Below are 25,958 nucleotides of genomic sequence, written 5' to 3' on the forward strand. Positions count from 1 at the left end.
GGGAAGACATCCACCCTCATGTGGTACCCTTCCTGCAGGCTCATCCTGACATGACCCTCCAGCATGACAATGCCACTAGTCATAGTGCTAGTGCTGTGCGTGATTTCCTGCAAGACAGGAATGTCAGTGTTCTACCATGGCCGGCAAAAGGCCCGGATCTCAACCCCACTGAGAACGTCTGGGGCCTGTTGGATCAGAGGGTGAAGGTTAGGGCCATTCCCCCCAGAAATGTCCGGGAACTTGCAGGTGCCTTGGTGGAAGAGTGGGGTAACATCTCACAGCAAGAACTGGCAAATCTGGTGCAGTCCATGAGGAGGAGATGCACTGCAGTACTTAATGTAGCCGGTTGGCCACACCAGATACTGACTGTTACTTTTGATTTTGACCCCCACTTAGTTCAGGGACACATTATTCCATTTCTGTTAGTCACATGTCTGTGGAACTTGTTCAGTTTATGTCTCAGTTGTTGAATCTTGTAATGTTCATAGAAATATTTACACTTGTTTTAAGTTTGTTGAAAATAAATGACAGTGAGAGGACGTTTCTTTTTTTGCTGAGTTTAGAGTCGAACCACCAGCATTCTCTCTCTCTCACTCTATCTCTATCATTCTGGTTCAAGCTATAGAAGACATTCAATTACAATCAAACCAGTTAGAATATAAGACGTATCTGTCAGTGTTTCCCCTATGATGTTTTTCAGCAGTGAGGTGTATTTATTCCTTTTGACAAAAATTATGACAGTGCATACCCCATAATGTCCAGAAGGTTTCAATTAAAAATGAAGTGGTCAACCCTGTTATCAACTGATATGCATCATTCTGTGACATATTTGCAAAAAGATAGGCATCACAAAGCATCACAGACTGATGCTTATCAATGATACCATGTTGTAAAATTTGAATAGTAAAGTTGGACTCGAGAGAGGCTGTAGCTGTAAGCAGCAAGATTACTTATACCTACATAAAATATGTTTAAACTAAAAGCTGGTGATTATTTTCTGACAGAAGCAAGAGTGAAAGAGCAAAAGAGGTGGCGAAGTTGTTAGAAGTTACTTGGCAATCATGGACATACAGTCCTATAATTAGTGACGTAGGTGTCCATATTTATCACCTGGTTAGCTGGTAACAGCTTCTGTCAGTGCTCAGTACATCCTCAATGGACAGCCTTTGTTTATGTGCAAGTGAGTTACGTTTCGTAGCATCACTCAGCAGTCCACACGTTTCATAATGAGATATTTTCTCACACCCACGCAACTCTTCACTTTGATCCAGTGGATGAAGTGGTACTCTTTGAAAAGACAATATCACATCCAGGACGTTGACCTCTATCATTATAGCTAGTCTATATGGCATGTAGTCTAATGTCTGTAGGTGTGTACACACCCACATACACACAAGCAAATTAAATGCACACATAAATACATATTACACACACAAGTATGCACACACACACAGGCGTACACACCCACACACAAAAAACACACACACACACTTGACACACATGGCAAGGGGAATGGGATTATAACAGTGGGGAGTTGGGTCGGTTAAGGTTTCATTCCATCAGGCATGTTTTATTGCTAGGCGTCTCAGGTGGGCCAGCTTTGCTGTAACTCACTCAATGATTACTTCTTCCCACCATGAACACACACACACTGACACACGCATAATGTACATGCACATAGGTACACACACACAAACACACCACTGGAAGCTGGTGAATTGAAAAATTGAGGAGGATGTGAGACCCACGGTATAGGTGCGGACCGCAAGTATTTCAAAGAGTTGTCAAAGACTAATTATTTTAACCTGAAGCATTTAATAAAGAGGTTTATACTACAATATTATAGGGAATGGGAATGAGAGGACTACTTACACAATGTTGGGTAGATATCACAGCAGTGATTGAATGAGGGTTTGAGGCATGAGTTGAGGTGTTCAGAGGCTTGACTTCAGTGCAGGACAGGGGTTGAGGTGTTCAGAGGCTTGACTTCAGTGCAGGACAGGGGTTGAGGTGTTCAGAGGCTTGACTTCAGTGCAGGACAGGGGTTGAGGTGTTCAGAGGGTTGATTCCAGTGCAGGACAGGGGTTGAGGTGTTCAGAGGGTTGATTTCAGTGCAGGACAGGGGTTGAGGTGTTCAGAGGGTTGATTCCAGTGCAGGACAGGGGTTGAGGTGTTCAGAGGGTTGATTCCAGTGCAGGACAGGGGTTGAGGTGTTCAGAGGGTTGATTTCAGTGCAGGACAGGGGTTGAGGTGTTCATAGGCTTCAGTGTAGGACAGGCGAATCGTGGATGGATGGTGTTGAGAAGAGCTCAACTCTTCCACTAAGGGCAGGACAGGAACAATAACACAATACTCTACACGGTTAGACAAAATAGATAAGAATTAGCTAGTCCAAGCAAGGAGTAAAATCATTGATGTGTAACAATGTGATTGTGTTTGTGTATGTGATTGACTCTACATAATAAGAGAAATTTGACAGGTCTACTCACAGTGCTTAGAGGGGAAACATTCAATGTGCCAGTGGATGAGCAGGCACTATGGTATTGGAGTGGAGTGGCCATCACCTCTTAATATGGGAACAGGAGGGGACTTAGCAGTAAGTGCAAATAGCAGATACATTCCATTACAGCAGCCCCATTATAGACTTGGGCAACAAGTTTCTCCAGGAAGTTAAACTCAGACATCTCAGTGTTCATAAAGTCAAACACAGACTGAGCATCTTTCCCACTTGACACATCAAAGTAGCCCAAGAAACGTTCCTGAATAAATCCCTGATCATTCACATACCTGACGATAACTGACAACTGCGAGCAGACTGGTGGCACCATAGGTCCCAGAGTGTGTGTGTGTGTGTATGGGGGGGGTTCTCTGTGGGGCACAGAGTTTTTCCTGATCTGGTAACCTAACCAGGAAAACTCTGGACCCTATAGGGTTTGATAGTGATTAATCAGTTTTCTAAACGTTTTTATATGGGCTATGAGGGGACCAGTTTTCTAATCAGGTCACATGTTGTAAAAACATCCTGGTAAAAACACCTGGCCCTGGGGAGGATGAAAACCCTGTCAAACTGCAGCAACCTTATACTTGTTCATATGAATTGTATTTAAACGAGACAAACAGGGGGGTTTCCTCTACCCAGACCAAGAGACAACAACTGATAAACAGTAGAACTCACAGGGCAAAGCTTGATTTATGCAAGTTTGAGTCATGCAGGCCAATGCAATTCTAGGCCTAATAAAACAAACACTTTAATCAATGTCATCACTTATGTTGATTGATTAATTTCAGTTAATAATTTTGGATTGAAAAGGTATATGCAGCCTATAAAGCCAAAGTTTCAGTATAAACCACATTTGACCACATTCACATTTTCTCCCGGCAAACAAATGGACTATAAATACATAACGTTGCCAATTTGTTTTCCCAGACCAGATGGTCAGGGTCCACAGGCTGTATGCAGCTGATATTACTAGTAGCCTACAGCTGATCAGACAAATGGTCAGATCTCTAATGTTTAGGTGTAGCCTAGGCTGCTGTAACTTTTTTTGGCTGCTGCCACATTTATGTTTTTGCTTGGGTCTGTCCGTAGTGATTACGTCAAATCAAATCAAATTGTATCAGTCACATACACATGGTTAGCAGATGTTATTGCGAGTGTAGTGAAATGCTTTTGCTTCTAGTTCCGATAGTGCAGTAATATCTAACAAGAATTCTAACAATTCCACAACAACTACATAATACACACAAATCTACAAATCTAAGGAATGGAATAAGAATATATACAGTACATATACAGTTGAAGCCGGAAGTTTACATACACTTAGGTTGGAGTCATTAAAACTAGTTTTTCAACCACTCCACAAATTTCTTGTTAACAAAGTACAGTTTTGGCAAGTCGGTTAGGACATCCACATTGTGCATGATACAAGTAATTTTTTCAACAATTATTTACAGACGGAAAATGTCACTTATAAGTCATTGTCTCACAATTCCAGTGGGTCACTAACTTGACTGTGCCTTTAAACAGCTTGGAAAATGACAGAAAATTATGCCCTGGCTTTAAAAGCTTTTTGAGTCAATTGTAGTTGTACCTGTGGATGAGATACACCTCAGCCAAATACATTTAAACTCAGTTTTTCAAAACTCCTGACATTTACTCCTAGTAAAAATTGCCTGTCTTAAGGTCAGTTAGGATCACCACTTTATTTTAAGAACGTGAAATGTCAGAATAATAATAGAAAGAATGATTTATTCAGCTTTTATTTCCTTCATCACATTCCTGGTGAGTCAAAGTTTACATACACTCAATTAGTATTTGGTAGCATTGTCTTTAAATTGTTTAACTTGGGTCAAACATTTTCGGATAGACTTCCACAAGCTTCCCACAATAAGTTGGGTGAATTTTGGCCCATTCCTCCAGACCGAGCTGGTGTAACTGAGTCAGCTTTGTAGGCCTCCTTGCTCGCACATGCTTTTTCAGTTCTGCCCACACATTTTCTATATGATTGAGGTCAGGGCTTTGTGATGGCCACTCCAATACCTTGACTTTGCTGTCCTTAAGCCATTTTCCCACAACTTTGGAAGTATGCTTGGGGTCATTGTCCATTTGGAAGACCCATTTGCGACCAAGCTTTAACTTCTTGACTGATGTCTTGAGATGCTTCTTCAATTTATCCACATCATTTTCCTACTGTCATGATGACATCTATTTTGTGTAGTGCACCAGTCCCTCCTGCAGTAAAGCACCCCCACAACATGATGTTGCCACCTGGTGCTTCACGGTTGGGATGGTGTTCTTCAGCTTGCAAGAATCCCATTTTTTTCCATGCTGTTTAAAGGCACAGTAAACCTTGTGTATGTAAACTTCTGATCCACTGGAATTGTGGGACAGTGAATTATAAGTGAAATAATCTGTCCGTAAACAATTATTGGAAAAATTATTTGTGTCGATAGTAGATGTCCTAACCGACTTGCCAAACCTATAGTTTGTCAACAAGACATTTGTGGAGGGGTTGAAAAATGAGATTTAACGATTCCAACTGTATATCTCCTCTGTCTCCTGTAGTTTGAAGAAACTATTTTGAATTTAATAGTATCCTAAAAATGCCCATCTATCACTTCACTTCACTCTCAATCTATATTCAATATGTCACCAACTCACCAGGCTTCTGAACACATAATACTTAGTGGCACACCACACTAGGTTTGTTTTCTGATCCTAATCCTTTGGTTAGATGGATAACATGACAGTTCATATTTTAAAAGCTGTGATTGGTTAGAGGATGTCCTCCAGAAGTGAACATAATTACCATGTAGGTCTATGAAAGGTCTCCATGGTTTTAAATTGAAGTTAATGTAGTCAGAGGAGGAATGGGAATAACTGTCCACCAGCTACACCATGGTGCTAGCCTAGAGTGTGTAATTGTGTCACGGGCGTCGTAAGAAGCGGACCAAGGTGTAGCGTGGCGATATTCCTCTTTACTAGAAATGTCGCCAACAAAAATAATAAACAATACAAAACGACCGTGAAGCTTAACAGGGCTATGAATGCCTCTAACAAAGTTAACTACCCACACTGAAAGGAGGAAGAAAGGGCTACCTAAGTATGATCCCCAATCAGAGACAACGATAGACAGCTGTCCCTGATTGAGAACCACAACCGGCCAAAACATAGAAATAAAGAAGGGCGTGACAAGTTGAAACTACTGTAGACCTTCATTGTAAAACAGTATGATGTAATCAGGTATTTGGTGACGTGAATATATTTAGAATAGTTAAAAATAAAAAACATCTGAAATTCACCGAGTAGGATGGCCCTCCCCCTCTGAGGAGCCTCCACTGACACACACACACACACACACACACACACACACACACACACACACACACACACACACACACACACACACACACACACACACACACACACACACACACACACACACACACACACACACACACACACACACACACACACACACACACAGTTCCCAAATTGGAAAGTTATATTTTCATGCTAGTCCCCTGACACTATGACATTATTTGGCTGACCTGTGATCGAGGGAGGATTTCACTGGCCTGTGATCAAGGGACAACACTATTTTAATGTTAGAAATGTGCTTCTGGACAATTGGTTGTTGGCGTACGAGGAACCTCTGGTCAAAAAGGACTTTTGTAACAACAACAACAACATCATAAACCAGTTATCCATGTTAAAACAGTGTTTTTCTCGTTTGATGCTGTCTGTTTGTACACCTGCCACTTCTTTCACAAGCAACCTGGAGCCATTTAGTGAGACACAAAGGGGCACACACACATATACACACACATATACACACACAGACATTTGTTGTAGGAAGTAGTTATTAACAAAGTGCAACTAATCATGGTCTGATAATGGTCACTGTGGCAACTGATTATTGTGTGCGTGTGCGTGTGAATATGCGTGTCTTTGGATGGATGGTCATTCATTAGTAGCCTACCAGACTTGCTAACTGCCTGGTACTCAGCACTCTATTGTCCCTCAAATCAATCTGACATCAATGCAAATGTTTTCGAAAATCAAATTAAACACTTCATGAGAGCCCATGAGTCCATGTTGCGCAACATTGCAACAGGCTATGCAATTGCGCGAGAAAACAGAGTGATGGCCTCTACAAAAAATAGGAGGATCAGCTTACTATAGGCTAGGCCTACTATATTTATTTCTCAACTTTCCTAATATTAAGCACATTGCTTATATTTACAACAGGAGTATAGCCTACCTGGGTGGCAGGAAAATAAACCACGGGGAAAGCGTCCTCCATTTGCTATTTAAGTGCATAGATGACATGGTTTTTTCCATCTGACCCCGTTTCGATACAGGTGCATGATAATGGTCCATTTTAAATCAAAACAAATTCCACACATATTATTTAGTATATGTGTCAGGTTCTCCCTTGGAGAGGTGGGTGTGAAGTCAGGCGCAGGAGAGAGCGAATTGCAAGAAGGGTGTTTATTTACAAGTCCATCAAGAACAGGCACAGGACCACAACAGTAGCCACTAAACAACAGGAACGCAGCCCAGAAATAACACCTGTTCAACAGAACAAACCAAACGCAACCCAAACAAATGACAGTTACACAAGCAATCCTGCACAAAACCTAGAGGGTAGGGCGAGATTGAATACCCCACTAATTCCTAAACTAGACCAAGGTGAACAACAAGACAGACAAAACCAAATAAAAAAGGAAAGGGATCGGTGGCAGCTAGTAGACCTGCGACGACGACCGCCGAGCGCCGCCCGGACAGGGAGAGGAGCCACGTTCGGTGGAAGACGTGACAATATGTAAAGACAAGATTAAATCAAGAATAATCTGATTGGTGACAATATTAGCCTATCACTTGTAAATTATATATTATCACGTGTGAATGAGGCCCGACATAAGAAACAAAGCCTTTTTTTTGCGACTTTTTCGATTCACAGTCGTACACCTCATGTAGCCTAGTCCATAGGCCTATATGTTTTTATAAGGCTTGTATCACAACTAAAGAGGCAAAATAACTTCTTAAAATTAAACGCAATCTCCTTTACAAGGGCTGTAGAGCCTAACTGGAACAGATAAGCAACACGTCAGTTTCAAGTTTGGGGAAGATAATTTTCCCCATAAAAATGTTCCTTTATAATAAAAGCATTTCATGCTTAATTGCATTGGTGTTTTCCGCTATTGGAACATTTGCTCTTATAGTCTACTACCATGTGTGCATTGCTGCGCTTATAATGTGAATAATTAGCCTCATGCTTTATTAACATTTTAAGCTAAACATTCTGATCTGCTGCGTCAGCCACATTGCGTAAAACCGTGTTTTGATGCTAGTGGTTGTATTGACTTGGGATCTATCTCATCCCACAACTGTCTATGTTTGGAGAGAAAAAAATTCTCACACAGAATATAATAGGACGACCTTTGTACTACGGGGACAATAGATTGACATAGGCTAGTGCTTTTGTTGTTTGTTAGGCAAAATATTGTTGGCTGACAAAAAGTTAACGTGGACAGTTCTTCCAATATCTTCAATATGCACCTCGGAATTGGAAAAGGACGGGTGCAGTTGTGTCCCCGATGTGTGTCTTCACTTGTAGCCTGTGAGAAAGACCGGATCACGTGATGGAGCGCGCAGCACTCAGGGAGAAGCGCACAATGGCCACTGGCCACAAAAGGCATGGATTGTTTTAGTGTGCATTATGGCCACACAAGTGGAATTCTTGATATCAAGTGCTTGTCAAATTGTGAATGACTGACTGATGTAGTGTGTACAGCCTGCGCAAAAAAACAAAGCAGAGCTCATGCCTTTCCAACAACTTTTTTCAAATCATCATTAGAGTCATGCAGCCTTACGTATTAAAAATCTAAACATACAGCCCAACATTTGTACAACAACTAAAGTTACATTAACAACTCTAAATTAAGCATATGGGAATATCTATTTATAACCGCTCGGTACAGATTAGCCGCATGCGCACACTCCCTCAAATTGTTTGGAAAAAATATTGTTTCTTGTCACACCCTGATCAGTTTCACCTGTCCTTGTTCTTGTCTCCACCCCTTTGCCCCACTACTCTGGATTATCAATCCCTGCCTGCCTTGACCTGTCGTTTGCCTGCCCCTGTTGTTGTATAAACATTGTTACTTCAACACATTCTGCACTTGGGTCGTACCTGAAACATCATACTTTCTAGTATCTGTTATGCTGGTGAATGAGGACCCAAAAGCGACTTAACGAAAACAGAGTCTTTATTCCAGTATATGACAAAAGTAATAATCCTGGAAAAATCAAGAAGAAAACAAAACAGGAAAAAACTTAAATCCACTCGTAGTAACGAGGACAGACTGGAGACTCGACCATTGACTGCAGGTTGCTTCGGGAAGGCACCGACCATAGCAGACTAAGACACCTGCTCACACGCAGCATCTGAAGGAGACAAAACACGACAGGGCGAGACAAGGACACAGAACAGCGAACATCATACAAGGATCCGACAAGGACAGAAGCGGAAAACAAGGGGAGAAATAGGGCTCTAATCAGAGGGCAAAATAGGGGACAGGTGTGAAAAGAGTAAATGAGTGAGTTAGGAGAATGAGGAACAGCTGGGAGCAGGAACGGAACGATAGAGAGAAGAGAGAGAGGGAGGGGGAGAGAGAGGGATAGAAAAAGGGAATGAACCTAATAAGACCAGCAGGGGGAAACGAACAGAAGGGAAAGCACAAGGACAAGACAATATATGACAAAACATGACAGTATCATTCAGCTTTGTTCAATTGTATTCTTCATACTATAAAATAATTCCATAGAATTCTAAGCAAATCTTGTCTGTTAAATGAACTAGTGTAGCCAGATCAGGATCAAACATAAGACCAACTCAGAGTATGCTATTCTGTTCTTCTGAAAAAGATGAAATGTTCTTCATATCATGCTTCTTTAGACATGTCTAAAGTAAATAATTGTTTTTAATGTGGTGTAGGTAATATTACATGGATTTATTATACTTTTTGAAATGTAGGTGTTCCAAAGGTCTGCATCAGTGGCTTGTGTAGAAGCGAGGAGATGCTAAATGTGTTTATGTTAATTAACATACAATTACCATAAGGGACTGTTATTTGCTTGACAATCGAAAGCTAACAAAATGTTGTGACCACCACAGCCATGTACATACCCACTGCAAACTGACTAAATTACTGGCAGCGGAATCCACAACAGCAGAGAGTTCCTACTACAATGCAACTCAAACACGAACGGGATGGATTTCCCAATGGCCCGTCTAATCCTCGATTGTAATGCAAATGTTGAAAACATGGGGGAATCAGACAAAGACTTTAAAAATGAAAACTTCCCTTACTCACCACCTTGCTGATCAATGCCCAGTCACTGAAGGGGGAAAGAGGATGAGTGGCAGCGAATCTGTACTTCCAACACAAATACCGGGAGGCCGGTTTGCTGTCATTTATGGCTGGATGACAGAGTCCCGGACAGAGTGGACCGTGATCTGACCAGTGGGACCAGTGGTGTAAATGGATCCTGGTAAGAGAGAGACTGTACCCCCGACATTGAACTGCTTTCTGTGTCACTGCGACTCTACTACCTTTCCTGTGAGTTCCCTCAATTGTTTGTTACCGCTGTGTGCATTCAACCTAAAGCTAATATCGCAAAAGCATCAGAGATTATTTATCATCTGTCACAGAAACTTGAATCCATCTCCCCTGACAATGTTGTCTCCCCCCCCGGACAACTTACTGTCAGCTCCTGGAGAGGGAGAAACCTACTGTCAAAACTGTCCAGATCTGTAACGATAATAGTATCACTCGTCTCCAAGGGTGTTTTACATTTACATTTACATTTAAGTCATTTAGCAGACGCTCTTATCCAGAGCGACTTACAAATTGGTGCATTCACCTTATGACATCCAGTGGGACAGTCACTTAACAATAGTGCATCTAAAACTTAGGGGGGGTGGGGTGAGAGGGATTACTTAACCTATCCTAGGTATTCCTTAAAGAGGTGGGGTTTCAGGTGTCTCCGGAAGGTGGTGATTGACTCCGCTGTCCTGGCGTCGTGAGGGAGTTTGTTCCACCATTGGGGGGGCCAGGGCAGCGAACAGTTTTGACTGGGCTGAGCGGGAGCTGTACTTCCTCAGTGGTAGGGAGGCGAGCAGGCCAGAGGTGGATGAACGCAGTGCCCTTGTTTGGGTGTAGAGCCTGATCAGAGCCTGGAGGTACTGAGGTGCCGTTCCCCTCACAGCTCCGTAGGCAAGCACCATGGTCTTGTAGCGGATGCGAGCTTCAACTGGAAGCCAGTGGAGAGAACGGAGGAGCGGGGTGACGTGAGAGAACTTGGGAAGGTTGAACACCAGACGGGCTGCGGCGTTCTGGATGAGTTGAAGGGGTTTAATGGCACAGGCAGGGAGCCCAGCCAACAGCGAGTTGCAGTAATCCAGACGGGAGATGACAAGTGCCTGGATTAGGACCTGCGCCGCTTCCTGTGTGAGGCAGGGTCGTACTCTGCGGATGTTGTAGAGCATGAACCTACAGGAACGGGCCACCGCCTTGATGTTAGTTGAGAACGACAGGGTGTTGTCCAGGATCACGCCAAGGTTCTTGGCGCTCTGGGAGGAGGACACAATGGAGTTGTCAACCGTGATGGCGAGATCATGGAACGGGCAGTCCTTCCCGGGAGGAAGAGCAGCTCCGTCTTGCCGAGGTTCAGCTTGAGGTGGTGATCCGTCATCCACACTGATATGTCTGCCAGACATGCAGAGATGCGATTCGCCACCTGGTCATCAGAAGGGGGAAAGGAGAAGATTAATTGTGTGTCGTCTGCATAGCAATGATAAGAGAGACCATGTGAGGTTATGACAGAGCCAAGTGACTTGGTGTATAGCGAGAATAGGAGAGGGCCAAGAACAGAGCCCTGGGGGACACCAGTGGTGAGAGCGCGTGGTGAGGAGACAGATTCTCGCCACGCCACCTGGTAGGAGCGACCTGTCAGGTAGGACGCAATCCAAGCGTGGGCCGCGCCGGAGATGCCCAACTCGGAGAGGGTGGAGAGGAGGATCTGATGGTTCACAGTATCGAAGGCAGCCGATAGATCTAGAAGGATGAGAGCAGAGGAGAGAGAGTTAGCTTTAGCAGTGCGGAGCGCCTCCGTGATACAGAGGAGAGCAGTCTCAGTTGAATGACTAGTCTTGAAACCTGACTGATTTGGATCAAGAAGGTCATTCAGAGAGAGATAGCGGGAGAGCTGGCCAAGGACGGCACGTTCAAGAGTTTTGGAGAGAAAAGAAAGAAGGGATACTGGTCTGTAATTGTTGACATCGGAGGGATCGAGTGTAGGTTTTTTCAGAAGGGGTGCAACTCTCGCTCTCTTGAAGACGGAAGGGACGTAGCCAACGGTCAGGGATGAGTTGATGAGCGAGGTGAGGTAAGGGAGAAGGTCTCCGGAAATGGTCTGGAGAAGAGAGGAGGGGATAGGGTCAAGCGGGCAGGTTGTTGGGCGGCCGGCCGTCACAAGACGCAAGATTTCATCTGGAGAGAGAGGGGAGAAAGAGGTCAGAGCACAGGGTAGGGCAGTGTGAGCAGAACCAGCGGTGTCGTTTGACTTAGCAAACGAGGATCGGATGTCGTCGACCTTCTTTTCAAAATGGTTGACGAAGTCATCTGCAGAGAGGGAGGGGGGGAGGGGGCGGAGGATTCAGGAGGGAGGAGAAGGTGGCAAAGAGCTTCCTAGGGTTAGAGGCAGATGCTTGGAATTTAGCGTGGTAGAAAGTGGCTTTAGCAGCAGAGACAGAGGAGGAAAATGTAGAGAGGAGGGAGTGAAAGGATGCCAGGTCCGCAGGGAGGCGAGTTTTCCTCCATTTCCGCTCGGCTGCCCGGAGCCCTGTTCTGTGAGCTCGCAATGAGTCATCGAGCCACGGAGCGGGAGGGGAGGACCGAGCCGGCCTGGAGGATAGGGGACATAGAGAGTCAAGGGATGCAGAGAGGGAGGAGAGGAGGGTTGAGGAGGCAGAATCAGGAGATAGGTGGGAGAAGGTTTGAGCGGAGGGAAGAGATGATAGGATGGAAGAGGAGAGAGTAGCGGGGGAGAGAGAGCGAAGGTTGGGACGGCGCGATACCATCCGAGTAGGGGCAGTGTGGGAGGTGTTGGATGAGAGCGAGAGGGAAAAGGATACAAGGCAGTGGTCGGAGACTTGGAGGGGAGTTGCAATGAGGTTAGTGGAAGAACAGCATCTAGTAAAGATGAGGTCGAGCGTATTGCCTGCCTTGTGAGTAGGGGGGGAAGGTGAGAGGGTGAGGTCAAAAGAGGAGAGGAGTGGAAAGAAGGAGGCAGAGAGGAAAGAGTCAAAGGTAGACGTGGGGAGGTTAAAGTCGCCCAGAACTGTGAGAGGTGAGCCGTCCTCAGGAAAGGAGCTTATCAAGGCATCAAGCTCATTGATGAACTCTCCGAGGGAACCTGGAGGGCGATAAATGATAAGGACTGTAAATGATAACTGTACTATGTGGGAGGCATTTGAGGACAGCAGTTATGATCAGAGATGTTGTTTCAGACCATGTAAACTACTGTGTTGAGTCAGTACTGCCTACTAAAACCTGGAAAATCTGCCCTAATAATAAGCCTTTTTTATTGATTTATTTTATTTATCCGTTATTTTACCAGGTAAATTGACTGAGAACACTTTCTCATTTGCAGCAACGACCTGGGGAATAGTTACAGAGGAGAGGAGGGGGATGAATGAGCCAATTGTAAACTGGGGATTATTAAGTGACACCGGGGTTAACACCCCTACTCTTGCGATAAGTGCCATGGGATCTTTAATGACCTCAGAGAGTCAGGACACCCGTTTAACGTCTCATCCGAAAGACGGCACCCAACACAGGGCAGTGTCCCCAATCACTGCCCTGGGGCATTGGGATATTTTTTTAGACCAGAGGAAAGAGTACCTCCTACTGGTCCTCCAACACCACTTAACCCTTGGGTATCAAACAATCTAAAATCACTACTTAATAAGAATAAGGCAGTTTATACTGAGGGTAATAGACAGGCTTTAAGAGATATACAACCTGAGATCAAAATGCAGATACTGGTGGACAAGGAGGCATACAAGCAAAGGGTGGAGAGGACCATCTCCTCAGGAAACGCAACGGTGGCCTGGCAAGGGATTAAATCCATGTCTAGTGCCCCCCATATAGGCAGGGGAAAATCCAATGCTGACCTTGGGAGACATGAGGGCCAGAACATGGCTAATGAACTGAATGTTTTCTTCTGTAGATTTGAATCTGACGACTTTGTGTTGAAGGTAAAACAAATGTTTGAGAGGGTTATTGTTTAATGGGCTGATGTTGTGAAGTTGTTCAGGGGATGGAATGCACACTAAAGCCCAGGCAAAATAAGTGAACATGTGTTAAAGCACTGTGCTGAACAATTGCCGGGTGTTTTTACAGACATTTTCCAATCCTTGCTCGACCAGCAACATGTGCCAGTATTGTGGAAAAACCTAATACTTATACCAATTCCTAAAGCATCTAATCCCTTTGCGCTGAATGACTACTGCCCTGTCTCCTTGACATCCCTAGTATTGAAATGATTTGAGAAAATTGTGAAAAGTCATATTCTCAGTGCCACCCAGAATCTCCTGGACCCATTTCAATTTGCCTATCAGACAAGCAGAGGCATTGGTGATGCTGTTCTTACTCTCCTCAACATGGTCTATAGACATCTAGAGGGTGTAGTCTCCTCAACATGGTCTATAGACATCTAGAGGGTGTAGTCTCCTCAACATGGTCTATAGACATCTAGAGGGTGTAGTCTCCTTAACATGGTCTATAGACATCTAGAGGGTGTAGTCTCCTTAACATGGTCTATAGACATCTAGAGGGTGTAGTCTCCTTAACATGGTCTATAGACATCTAGAGGGTGTAGTCTCCTTAACATGGTCTATAGACATCTAGAGGGTGTAGTCTCCTCAACATGGTCTATAGACATCTAGAGGGGGTATTAACATGGTCGATAGACATCTAGAGGGTGTAGTCTCCTCAACATGGTCTATAGACATCTAGAGGGTGTAGTCTCCTTAACATGGTCTATAGACATCTAGAGGGTGTAGTCTCCTCAACATGGTCTATAGACATCTAGAGGGTGTAGTCTCTTCAACATGGTCTATAGACATCTAGAGGGTGTAGTCTCCTTAACATGGTCTATAGACATCTAGAGGGTGTAGTCTCCTTAACATGGTCTATAGACATCTAGAGGGTGCCAAATCCCATGTCAGAGTTCTGTTTGTTGACTTTTCTTTTGCCTTCAACACAATCCGGCCTTCCATTCTGGCACAGCGACTCTTAAGGGACTTCTCCTTAGCTGGGAGGCTGGTTTTGTGGCTGTTGGACTTCCTGAGCCAGAGGTCACAGCAGTGGTCAAAGTAGGTCCCCACGTGTCAGACAAACGCACCACCTAAACAGGCTCTCCTCAGATATGTGTTTTGTCCCCACTCATGTACATCTTGTACACTGATAGTTGTACTAGTTCCCATCCTGACAGACACCTCGTTAAGTTTGCTGACGTCACTGCCTTGATCAGCCTGTTGCATGATGACGAGGAACATCATGGCCAGGTCCTAAATGACTTTGCAGAGTGGTGTGACAAATCACACTTGGTCCTCAATACAAATAAGACCAAAGAGATGTGCATAGACTTCAGGAAGCGTACAACACCAACCTCTGCAAAAACTATCAGAGGTCAGAACATAGAGATTGTAGAGGAATACAAATATCTGGGTGTCCTCTTGGACAATAAGCTTCAGTGGAGTAAATGTACAGACCTGATCTACAAAAAGAGCAAACAGAGACTGTACTTTCTCAAAAAGCTGGGATCTTTTAATGGGGACTGTACTATACTGACTGTTTTAAAAAATATTTCATTGAGAGTATTTTAACTATTTGAAATGTTTGTTGGTTTGGCAATTCCACTGTCAGCCAGAGACATATACTGAGAAGGATTATCACCACAGTAAGCAAATAACTTGGAGTCAAACAGACAGGCCTGGATGAGATCTTTAAGTTCAGGACCCTCTGCAAGGCTCACACAATAATTTTAGACCCAAGCCACCCCCCCTACCTGGACTTTGAAGTACTGCCCTCTGGGCGCAGGTATAGTGCACCACTTGTCAGGAAAAACACAACTAGATAACTTGTGCCATATGTCAGATCCCCCTAAATAGCTCGGGCTAATGACGTTAAGGCCAGCAGGCTAGTCTCTTTTTATTGGTATGTAACTGTTATGAAAGTTGTATTGTCAAATTGTTTTGTATTTAAACGACACTTTCAACGTGTACATGACACTGCAACAAAATGTATGCATGGGGACAATAAAGTCAGTAAAGATAAAGGCTGACAGTTGGTGCTGTTTGGAAGCTGTTTTGAAGTCACTGCATCGCCATCTTGGCACTCCACTACTGTTGTTAAAAATATTTTGGAAGCTATAGAAATGCAATTAATAATGTCTACGTTAGTTTTTTCCACATGCATTATATTAAGGACACATTAATGCATATGTTTTATTATTTTATGTTAGCTAAACATAAACATTTAAAACATTTAAATATGTATTTTAAGTTCTAATGTTAACATTAGAAAATATGTTAAACATACTAAAATATAATTAATTTTGTCCTTAAAACATTTCATTGAAATACTGTGGAATTACGTTCATTTCTATGGAGGACTGCTCCTTCTGGGGAGTGCCAATATGGCCGACCGCTGGCTTAAAAGCCTCTCATTGGCCAATACAGAGTATCAGAAATCCAGGGTTTTTGCATACAATCGGCTCTAGGTCTGGTTTTGGTTCTAAGCCTGGACTTCATTCTAGGTCAGAATTGGGTTCTAGTAGATTTCCAGGTCTGGATTATAGGTCTGGGTTTGGTTCTAGGCCTGGGTTCTAGGTCTGGACTGGGTTTTAGTATATCCCGTGTAGGTCTGGACTTGGTTCTAGCAGTCCCATGCAGGTCTGGAGAAGGTTAGGCCAGAGATATTGCGAGTTTGGGCATTGCAATCTAGGTCAACAATGCTTTTGGTGAACCTGACTCACCATACATATTGTCTGCAGCCAGATAATGATGATAACAGTGCTTTGATTAATAAATATGTAGAAACGAATAAATCATGTTGTTTGTTTTCATTCTCTCAGTTTCAAGTGAACACAGTTCATCCAGATAATTACACCCAACTGTTGTTGTTCAACAACATAATTAGTTTGTGTCGTTGTGTGTGTGTGTGTGTGTTTGAGGTAGATCCACACAGCAAAGAGACGGAGAAACCTACTTGCAGAACTGAAAGGAAAAATGGAGTGAGAGAGAAAGAGCCAGAGAGAGAGAATTGTTTTTAAATTGACCACGTTATTTGTGAAACCCTTCAATATTTCAAACCCCAGTCAATCCACCCCATTGTCTTCCAACACACGCACGTGCATGCACACACACACACACACACACACATTCCAGGACTCCCCCTCCGACAGAACGGAAGGGTTACCATGACGCTGCTCTGTCGGTCGTCGAGGACACCTAGTTGATATTCTGCTCACCACTCCATTTCCACGGTCTCTCTCCATCTCTCTCTCTCTCTCTGTCTCTCACCCTTTCTCCATCTCTCTCCCCCATTCCGTCTCACCCTCTCTCTCCCTGTCTCTCACCCTTTCTCCATCATTCTCTCTCCCACCCTCTTTCTCTCTCTCCCTGTCCTTATCTCTCACCCTCTCTCTGTCACTCTCCCTCTCTCTGGACCACTTTTGTTAACAGAATTACATAAGTGGGAGATGGGAAAGAGAGAAGAAATAAATAGGGCCAAGAAGCCGCAAAAACAACAACTCATGTATATATTATACTGCTAATCCTTCCTAAATCACTTATTATGCCTCTTCGTAAAGCAGAGATAAAATGATTAGGGGGCCGTGTGAGAGGGACCCAGCTACCCCCCCGACATAGATTGCCAAGTAACACTTAGCATTGCAAATGACCTGCGACAACGCTATAGGGCTGAGAAAAGACAGAGGAGAAGGGGGTGGGGGGGTTAGTTGGATGATGGTGAGGGAAAGGGAGGGGGGGATGGAGGCAGAGATTGAGGGAGGGATGGATGAGAGGGAGAGAGATGGTTGGAGGAAGAGAGATGGTTGGAGGAAGGGGGAGGTGTATGCTGGTTGAAAAGGTCAGAGGAAAGTAAAAAGGATGAGGAAAAGAGGGATGGGATCTATGGGGGGATGTTTCAGTAATTTAAGGAGGCATATTCATTCTGTGAGAGGTCTTTGATGGACTGTGCATCTGTAGCTCCAAGGACAGGGAGAGAGGTGCTAATGGGGTAAGTGTCCCGTTTGATTCGATTGCATTCCAAGTCAAACACGTGTTCCATTCCGCTTCATTTGACTCCACCGTATATCCAGACCCCCTCACTCCCAAATACACACACACACACGCACATGCACACACACACACCCGCACGTGCACACATTACATTTACATTTAAGTCATTTAGCAGACGCTCTTATCCAGAGCGACTTACACACACTAAAGCTGATCCCTTGCGTCTGGCTGGGTCAATTAACATGTGTAGGATCGTGATATACTCAAGTGGAGTGTATCTTATTCACAGAATCAATCACCCATCAGCCAGATAGCACAGCTATCAGGTTTCAGGTAAGACCCAAGTGCAGACTGTGATGAAGTAACAATGTTTATTGCAAGAACAGGGGCAAGCAAACGACAGGTCAAGGCAGGCAGGGGTCGATAATCCAGAGTAGGGACAAAGGCACAGGACGGTATGCAGGCTCAGTCAGGACAGGCAAGGGTCAAAACCAGGATGACGAGAAAAAGAAAGACTGGAAACAGCAGGAGATGAGGCAAAACGCTGGTTGATTTGAACAATCACGACGAACTGGCTCAGACAGACAGGAAGCACAGGTAAGTAGGGAAGATGGATGGTTGACACCTGGTCGACCGTGGTGTCGGCGTTGGAATTCAGAGTTGAGGCCTGAGACCCAGCACCAGCTACTGGAATCGTCCCAGTCAACCAGCTACTGGAATCCCCTACCCTCGAGATCGAACCTTCAGGAGACGTCTCACCCTTTACGCCGGTTGGCCGTCTATGAGACGAGGAGAGGGGTGGGCCTGGAAATGGGAGACAAAGGGCTGTGAGACATATGTGTCTAAATCTAGACACATAAAACGTAGGAACTATACGGAGGTTACGGGGCAACAGAGGATGGACAGCAGAGGGGATATTGTTTTTGGAGCAGGGGGGAAAGGTCTCGGCTTCCGGGGGTGTAGCCATGGGGCTATAGTGGGATGCCAGCGCATCCGGCATAACCTCCTTGAGTACTAGTTGGTGATGTGGAAGCGAAGTAGCCTGGGCATTACTGAACCCCTCCTGGAGGTCCTGGTACTCTGCGGGAATGGCTGAAAGGTTCGGGCAATTTCCAAGCCCCCAGAAAGATTGTCCCGGGCAGACAGAGCTGATTTCAGGCAATGGGCAGAGCAGTCTCCAGCCCACGATGGTAACAGTAAACAATCAAGAGATTGTGTCACAGGAGCAAAGAGAATCCCAATAGCACAGGAACCTGCGGAGACTCAATTAGCAGGAATTGGATCGTCTCGCTGTGGTTCCCCGACACTCGTAGGTTGATGGGGGTGGTATGGTGGGTGACCCGGCCTATAGAGCGCCTGCCCAGCGCTCTAACATTCATGGGAATGGAGAGGGGTTGAGTGGGGATGCCCAGCTCGGATGCCAGGGTAACGTCCATAAGACTCATATCTTCCCCCTAGTCGATGAGTATCTGGAGAGACTTGGACTGGTCGACCCACCACAGATTAGCATGGAGAGAGGGGCGAGTAGTGGGAGAAGCAACATTATCCTTGAGACCCACCAGAGTACTGATTCCTACCAATGAGCTAGGTCTCTTGAAGGGACAGGTAGACGCAGAATAACCGGCAGTACCACAATACAAACAACTCTGGGAGTTAAGTCCGCATTCTCGTTCGGCCGGACACAGCCTAGCCCTGCCGAGCTTCATCAGCTCGGGAGGGGCAAATGGGCAGTCTTCAGACGCTCTTGGAGTAACTTGGGTAAGCTCGGGTTCTCTCAGTGACAAAGACGCAGGGGACTTCCAGAGTTCATCAGACGCAACGTGGGATCCTTGAGTGAGCAATTGGGACCGCAATCAGATGTCTTCTCCCTCCTACGTTCCCGTAGCCGACCATCGATCCGGATGGTTAAATCCATGAGTGAGTCAAGATCAGTCGGTAGATCCCGGAGCTGAAACTTGTTGTTTACTTCTTCCTTTAATCCGTGCAGGATCGTGTCGAACAGTGCTTCCGGGTTCCAGGCACTCTCTGTTGCTAGCGTGTGGAAATCAACCGCATAGTCTGGGGGAGGTCAAAGGGGTTCCTAGGAAACCGAGGTAACCACGCTGCCACCAACTGGGTTACTGAGGGGCTGGGAGGTTACCATCGTGGTAGGCTGCCAGGTAGGCAACCCACGGAATTGGTCCCGCATAGCGTCAAATGCTAGGTAGTGACGTTCAGCCACATCGTGGAACCCTTCCACCAGACCAAGAAGCAACACCTGGTGTCTACCGATGAGGGCTCCTTGGGAGGAGATGGTGTTGCAGAGCTGGTCCAAGTCTGCTGGGTCAGTCATGGCCAGTTTGTACTATCATGTTTCAGTTAAAATCCAAGTGCAGACTGGGTTGAAGTAACAATGTTTATGGCAACAACAGGGGCAGGAACACAACAGGTCAAGGCAGGTAGGGGTCGATAATACAGAGTACTGGGGCCAAGGTACAGTACGGCAGGCAGGCCCAGGTCAGGCAGAGGTTGGTAATCCAGTGTAGGGGCAAAGGCACAGGATGGCAGGCAGGCTCAGAGTCAGGACAGGCAAGGATCAAAACCAGGATGACAAGAAAACAGAGACTTGGGAAAAGCAGGAGCTGAGACAAAGCGCAGGTTGACTTGAACTGGCATATACAGACAGAAAACACAGGTATAAACACCCAGAGGATAAGTGGGGAAGATGGATGACACCTGGAGGGGGGTGGAGACGAGCACAAGGATAGGTGAAACAGATCAGGGCATGACAACAGCATAACATAACCAGCTAACTGGACAAAGGCTGGAAAAGACTGCATATAAAGCATGGGATTAAGGGTATGGGGATAATCAACTAAAACCCAACCATCCTATATCAGCACATCCCAACGACTAAAGATCAGTTCATACTAATATGTATGAACCGAGATGGTCTGTCAACCCCTTATGAAACAACACTGATTTACAGCAATCACAACATGATAATAGGATTATTGATTGGATTTATATAGCGCTTCTCCACCTAGCTGCTCAAAGCACATCCACCAAACAATATATAGCAGCCACTTGGGTGATGCACAACAACCATTTGTGCCAGAACACTCAACAGACATCAGCAGTCAGTACGCATTTTAGGAGACACATTTAGTACGTAAACCAACTACCAGGCAACATAGACTCATCCAGCTAAATGCTTACACTCCAGCTCAGGATAAAGAAGACCCAGAGCCTCTCTCTAGCGGGTCTCCAACAAGCAATATGCCTCCTGTACATACATACTACATGTCCTTGCTACTGCATTGACACAAGCTCCTGTGCTACAAAAGCCTACTGTCTCCACAATGTCTCCTATTGTGCAAAATACCATACCATGCCTTTCTGAACCTTGCAACAAAGAAACGCACACTAAAGAAATATTCAACCACATACAGTGCATTCGGAAAGTATACAGACTCCTTCACTTTTCCCAAAATGTATGTTATAGCCTAAGAAACATATTTACTTAAGTATTTAGACCCTTTGCTCGAAATTGAGCTCATGTTCATCCAACTTCATTGGAGTCCACCTGTGGTGAATTCAATTGATTGGACATGATTTGGAAAGGCACACACCTGTCCATGTAAGGTCCCACAGTTGACAGTTCATGTCAGAACAAAAACAAAGCCATGAGGTCGAAGAAATTGTCCGTATAGTTCTGAGACAGGATTGTGCCGAGGCACAGATCTGGAGAAGTGTGCCAAAACATTTCAACAGGATTGAAGATCTCCAAGAACAGTCTTCATCATTCTTAAATGGAAGAAGTTTGGAACCACCAAGACACTTCCTAGAGGTGGCTGCCCAGCCAAACTGAGCAATCGTGGGAGAAGGGCCTTGGTCAGAATGGTGACAAAGAACCCGATGGTCACTCAAAGCTCCAGAGACAGAGCTCCAGAGTTCATCTGGGAGATGGGAGAACTTTCCAGAAGAACAACCATCTCTGCAGCACTCGACCAATCAGGCCTTTATGGTAGAGTGGCCAGACGGAAGCTACTTTTCTGTACATGACAAGGCACATGACAGCCCGCTTTACCAAAAGGCACCTAAAGGACTCTCAGACCATGAGAAACATGTTTCTCTGGTCTGATGAAACCAAGATTAAACTCTTTGGCCTGAATGCCAAACGTCACATCTGGAAGAAACCAGGCACCGTTCCACCCCTTGGCCAATACCATCCCTATGGTGAAGCATGGTAGTGGCAGCATCATGTTGTGAAGATGTTTTTCAGCGGCAGGGACTTGGAGTTTTGTCAGGATCAAGGACAATATTAATAAGAGATGCTTGATGAAAACCCACGCCAAAGCAATCAGGACCTCAGACTGGGCCAAAGGTTCACCTTCCAACAGGACAAGAGCACTAAGCACACAGCCAACGCAGGAGTGGCTACGTGAAATGTCTCTGAATATCCTTGACTGGCCCAATTTGAGCCCGGACTTGGACCCGATCAAATATCTCAGGAGAGACCTGACAATAGTTGTGCAGCGATGCTCCCAATCCAACCTGACAGAGCTTGAGTGGGGGAACGAATGGGAGAACCTGTACCAAAATACAGGTGTTTGAAGCTTGTAGCGTCATACCCATGAAGAGTCAATGCTGTAATTGTTGACAAAGTTGCTTCGACAAAGTACACAGTAAAGGGTCTGAATAATTATGTAAATGTTATTTTTATTTGTAATACACTTGAAAACATTACTAAAAACCTATTTTAGCTTTGTCATTATGGGTATTGTGTGTAGTTTGAGAAAAAAACATTTTTTTAGAATAAGGCTGTAATGTAACAAAATGTGGAAAAAGGGAAGGGGTCTGTATACTTTCCGAATGCACTGTCCAACACCAGGTACATCAATAGGCCTTAGGGAACCTTGAAGACTTAGAAACGCAACTAAATATGTACAATGAAACATGAATCGACTTGTCGTTGTGAACCTTGAAACACACTAACTGATGTGAACTCAAGTAATATAACATTCAACTTGACATGAATCGACACTGTGGCAATGCACAGGTTGGACGCCATAGAAACTGAAATTAACAAAAGGAAGTTGCAATATTCTGATCATTTTTAGAAACTATGTCCTTGTGGATGTTGTAAGCCATAGTGACTGAGGTGAACTCAACTAAACATCAACTTAACATCACAAGATGATCAGTTCTACAGTTGCCATGGCACCCTATTTGCAGCCAAGGCTTAGAGCTCCTGTATATTTTGTAAACATTAAATAATTGTATGTTTTTTGTATGAATCATTTAACTTTTTTTGTTTTCTGAATAGCCAAATGAGTATAGATTTAGTCTGGATCAAAAAACAATGTTTCCTGCCTGAGAATGAATGGCCAGAACATTCCTTCAAAGAGCATTCCTCCACATTTATGAGTGGACTGTATTCTGATGTGTCTGTTCAGCTGGTCCTGTTAACCCAGCCGGGTCAGCCATGATACAAGTCAGTATTCGACATCCATCCATGTCTGAGGAAGTTGGGAGATGATGTGGAAACCAGCCACTAAGGGTAACAGTGGGCACTGTTACCTTAAAGTAGGTTTCGGTTTTGCTAGGCCAGGGGTGGAAACTCCGGTCCTCAGGGCCTGATTGGTGTCACACTTTTTCCACAACCCTAGCTAACATAGCTGATTAATCAAATTAAATTCTAAACTGAAGTTCATGATTAGTTGATTATTGGAGTCAGGTGTGTTAGCTGGTGCTGGGGCAAAACTGTGACACCAATCAGGCCTCCGAGGACTGGAATTACCCACCCCTGTTGCAGGGGGTTGTGGATGGGGTGGGCGGATGTTTCCAAGCTTGGTTACAAGTTTGAATATAGTGCTAAAATCTTTTTGATTTTTGTACACAGTTTGGCAGACACATTCAGTATGTAAACCAACTTAGACTCACCCAGCTAAACGCTTATGGTCCAGCTCAGGATAAAGACACGGAGCATCTCTCTGGCTAAACTTGGTGTACGCATCTACTTCTGATTCCAAAGGTTGCAAGTTCAAATCTTTAGATACAAAGTTTGAGATTTTAGTTAAGCTTATCCCAAACTGTAACCATTCAGTGTTGGCTAAACTTAACCCTAATATATATATTTTTAAATATAGAGTTAATGCTTTAACTGACATTCGCAACAACTAAAATTGACATTTGAGAAACATGGATGTTAATAGTTGTCTAATTCTGACGTGAGTTTGTGAGAGCTAGTTGGTTGACCACCTGCACCTCCCTCTGCTCAAGCCTTGTGAAATCGACTGTTACTCCACCTGTTGAAGGCTTAAAGTCCCCATACATTTCTAGTCCAGAACTATAGTAATGTCATTCATATTTGCTTTTCAAACACTGAGATTCGTCGAAGCAATTCTGCTTTTAGCTGCCAAGTACAACATACATGTAAAACGTTTAATGAACTACTACCAGGTGACGCACTTTACTCTACTAGGAGCAGACATAAGAAATATCACTGGAATAAAAAACATCTTACCCCTAACCTTGGATAGTGACATATACACTCTTGGGGATTTTTTTATATCTAAAACCTAAAAGGACACTTTGGCTGTCCCAATAGGAGAACCCTTTGAATAACTTGTGTTGGTCCCAGGTAGAACTCTTGTAGGTATCAAGGTGAGATCCAGATGCAGACACAGGAGGCAGATGGTTGGAGTCTTACAATGTGTTTTTAATCCAAAGGGGTAGGCAAGAGAATGGTCGTGGACAGGCAAAAGATCAAAACCAGATCAGAGTCCAATAGGTACCGAAGGGCAGACAGGATAGTAGTCCAGAGTCAGAACCAGGAGGACTATAAAAAGATAATAGAAAAGGAGTAAGTACAGGGAAAACACACTGGTTGACTTGGCTAAACATACAAGATGAACTGACACAGAGAGACAAAACACAGGGATAAATACACTGGGGAAATATGTGACACCTGGAGGGGGTGGAGACAATCACAGGAACAGGTGAAACAGATCAGGGCGTGACAATAGTTCCAGGTAGAACTATTTTCAGCTCCATGTAGAAACCTTTCCACAGATGGTTCTAGATGAAATCTAAGAAGGTTCTACCTGGAACCAAAAAGGGTTGTCCTATATGGATGACTGAATTACCCTTTTGGAACCCTTTTTTCTAAGTGCAGGTATAAACTATCTGAACTGGATCATGAGAAGATTTAAACCAGTAGACCTTGCCAACAGCAATTATAACCATGTTGTGTAGTGGGAAGCTATAGATTTGGAAGTCCTGAATGAGTCTTCGAGCCTCATCACCATTGGTCACTCACAGTGGTGGAAAAAGTACTCAATTGTCATACTTGAGGAGAAGGAAAGATACCTTAATAGAAAATGACTTGAGTAAAAGTCAGTCACCCAGTAAAATACTACTTGAGTAAAAGTCTTAAAGTATTTGATTTTAAATATACTTAAGCATCAAAAGTAAATGCAAAAGCTAAAATATAATTAAGATTCAAAAGTAAAAGTATAAATAATTTTTAAAAATCCTTATATTAAGCAAAACACACAGCACCATTTTCTTTTTTCTTTTTTCTTTATGGATAGCCAGGGGCACACTCCATCATTCAGACATCATGTTTAGTGAGTCTGCCAGATCAGATGTAGTAGGGATGACCAGGGATGTTCTCTTGATAAGTGTATGAATTGGACCCTTTACCTGTCAAAATGTAACTAGTACTTTTGGGTGTCAGGGAAATGATACCCAAAAAAGCAACTTACGTAGTATTTCAAAGTATTTTTACTTCAGTACTTTACACCACTGGTCATTCATATGTTCATGTTTTGTTTGGAACGTTCAGGGTCACTAATTCAATAATGACTGTTTTATTCTGCGGCAACTCTGCTGCTCATTATCAAGCCCGTCTGTTTATCTCTCAACCTGCCTTAGTTTGCAGAGCAGAGAGCAATTTAAACTCTGATCACTACATATATGTACCATATGCAGTAATGAATCTCAGACATGGTCTTTGAGACGCTTCAAAGTGTATTTGTATGCATGCATGCATGCGTGCGTGCGTGTGTGTGTGTGCATGTGTGTGTTTGTGTG

This window comes from Oncorhynchus gorbuscha, linkage group LG24, assembly GCF_021184085.1.
Source record: "Oncorhynchus gorbuscha isolate QuinsamMale2020 ecotype Even-year linkage group LG24, OgorEven_v1.0, whole genome shotgun sequence".
In the NCBI taxonomy this organism is placed as follows: domain Eukaryota; kingdom Metazoa; phylum Chordata; class Actinopteri; order Salmoniformes; family Salmonidae; genus Oncorhynchus; species Oncorhynchus gorbuscha.